General features: G+C 29.6%; 1 protein-coding gene across 1 annotated transcript in view; it reads left to right on the forward strand.

Annotated features, from left to right (window-relative positions):
* Window positions 1–3,171, forward strand: part of LOC106877100 (cadherin-related tumor suppressor-like) — a 49,627-nt gene that overhangs the window by 16,487 nt on the left and 29,969 nt on the right. The window lies entirely within an intron of this gene.

Here is a 3,171-nt window from a genome sequence, read left to right on the forward strand (position 1 = left end):
TGAGTTCAAATTCCATCGAGGTTGACTTTGCCTTTCATTCTTTTGGGGTCGATAAATTAAGTACCATTTGCTTACTGGGGTCGATCTAATCGACAGGCCCCCTCCCCAAAAATTTCGGGCCTTGAGCCTAGAGCAGAAAAGAATATATAAACATTCTTATTGAAGCATAAATAAATATAAATATAATGAGAATTTTAACATTCAATTCTAAGAGAAATATACTTCTGTATAGAAATAATTATTAATGTTTGTAATCATCATGAGAAAGAATGAACATCATGCAATCTCACTTTCTTCCTTATAAAAGTCCAGTGTGTTTTGCCAAGAAAGAGAACATCTTCATTGGTCCTTCTGGTTAGGTCATTCAACCAATCAGATCCTCAGTAAAACATAGAAAGAAATCACTTACAAAGAATAGCATTTACAATACTCGTGTTACTAAGCCAAATAATTTTGTCGTGTTTCATGACACAATATTGCAGCTATTTGAATATATATCCATATATTTGTAAATAGTAAACATCATCTTTAAGAATAAATACATACAGAATACTATTAGATGTACTCCCACAAACATACAACTTCAATAATACAGCTTCAATAACACATGCAACCCTCTCCTAGCAGCAGACTATCTGCCTGACGTGCTACACTACTCCATCACCATACAGCCATTGTCACACCATTACAGCAGAACGTACAATGGATCTTTCTACAACAATACATCTTTCTATTCTCACTGAATAACCAATGATATAATTATTAAAGAGGTAAGTTTCTATTTAATCTCTTATAATCTTATTTGATATTATAAATCTCACTGAATCTGCTAGATTTGTTCTTGTATATTCAATATTAACAAAGAGAACAAAGACATTGAATATATGACATGTTTTCTATAGTAATTTTGTTCATATTATATATATATATACTTTTATTCTTTTATATGTTTTAGCTTTGATTAGATGTTGTCAGCCAAATGTTTTAATATTCTATTGTATTGAAGCAATATTACCAATATGTGTATAATATTTGTTACATATATTGGTTATTAACAGTAGAGATTAGTGTATAATGTTAATGGTTGCTGTTATTTAACGTTATGTCAGACCTGGTTGAGGAAAGTTATGATGAAAGACATCCTAGCTTGATCATCTAATCTTTCATAGTATCTACTGGTATAATGTCTATTTCTTCCTTTCTATTTTAAGACAGATTTGAGAGGATCTGACTATTGTTTCTAGCCAGTTAAATGATTATGCAGAGGCAACCTCATTTGTGGTTTTGTAGTTTTCTGTTGATATAAGGAAGATCTACTTTTATGTCTATATAGTAAATGGTATATTTGACAAGTTTAGGGATTTGCTATATATAAGAAGTGTGCTGCAGTTTGTCTCAATCTGCTCTTACTGTACAGATTATTATCTGTGATGAGCTAACAGTAGGTTAAAGATTTTGGTTGGAATAATGGCAGCCATATTAGGATTTGTAGCTGTTATGGGGTGAAGAGATATGGTGGCAGCTTATATGAGACAATAAAAAGAGAACAGCGAGTTCTGTCTGAAGTTGACAGAATATGAACAATACAGTACATATATATATATTTTGTTAGCTTACAAAGCATACTTGGAAGATATAATTATACATAATTTGTTTTTGAACATATCTTCCGACTTTACTTCCTTTCATAATTTATTTATAAAACTGTCAAAATTTTTTAATTGTATTTTATGCTAACCTTGCCAATATTTAATTACAAACTTTTGTTAGATTTTGTTAATTTTTGAAGCTAATATTTTTTGCAGAAATTTAAGTTGATGATTATTTTAGATATTAATTAGGTTTAAAATTTATGAAAAAAATATTCATCAACATCATCATTTTCATTATCATGTCACAGTTTCATAATAATGTATTTTCGTATGTGATTTTATATAAATTACTTAAACTGCAATAATTAATATCTAGTCATCAAATTGTTTGGTTGTCCTGAATTTCTTCTTAGACTGTTGAATTTTAGCCTTTGTTTTTGACAAACTTTTCAGTCTTCAAATTAACTCACTCGTTAATAGAGTGATGGTTGGAAAGTAGTTTGTTTAAAATATACAATGGCTGATAATGAGTTTTAGAGAACTGCCGACCCTGACCTACACAATTATTGACTTCAAATTCAGTAGAGACTCTTTCTACTTACGAATTCTTATTTTTTCTCGGAAGTAAAGTAAATGAGCAGAAGAGGCTATAGGAACAACAATGAGCAAATAATGTAATGTTTATTGGAAAGTGAATGGGAGGCTTCCAGAAACTGAAACTGGAAAAGCAACAGGGTTGAATGTAAATATAATCAGGTTTCAGGTATTAGATATTTGTAGGAACCACTTCAGTATTTATGGTGATTATAATGCAAGAAAGTAGGAAATGGTTTAATATTATATCAACAGTAAAACAGAGGGATGTATAAAATATGACAGTAATTTGACTGTTGTGTTATTTATGATGACAAATTTTTATACAAATGAATAACAATAGATTGCTCATACATAAAACTAACGTTTAAGGGAATAAGTAAAGCACTGAATATTGTGTATTGTTACAAATTTGAATTAACTAAACAATCTACATTATCACAGACTAAATTTTTGTAGTTTTATAGGTGATAGATTTTTTGATGAGTCTTTATTTTTTTTTTGTAAAGTTATATAATTAATTCCAGTTTGGTTAATCAAATGTTTCATGCAATATGAAGTTGTTTATTTTTTTCAGTTTTTTAGAAACATTCATACAAAAAGTACTCATTTCCTCTTAAATCTTCATATGTAAAATAATATATTCTTATATTGGTAAGGTTTCAATGCTAATTGTGTACGTAAAACTGTGGTTCATTTTTATATTGACTAATGAAGTGAATGCATTTTTGTTTTAGGTTCAGTCATCATAACTAGGCATTTTTAAGCAGTACCAGCATTTAACAACAACAGCAACATGATACTGTCATTGTCTGTTGTATTATCAATGGTCCACTGTGTCCTCACCATAGACCTTACCTACCATGTGGAAGAAGAGAGAAGTCCAGGAACATATGTAGCAGACATTGCTGCTGATTCTAAACTTTTAGACAATGTTAAACCATCTGACCAACATTTGATAACATTCAGTCAATTCAAACGAAAG

This window comes from Octopus bimaculoides, chromosome 14 (genome assembly GCF_001194135.2).
Source record: "Octopus bimaculoides isolate UCB-OBI-ISO-001 chromosome 14, ASM119413v2, whole genome shotgun sequence".
NCBI lineage: Eukaryota > Metazoa > Mollusca > Cephalopoda > Octopoda > Octopodidae > Octopus > Octopus bimaculoides.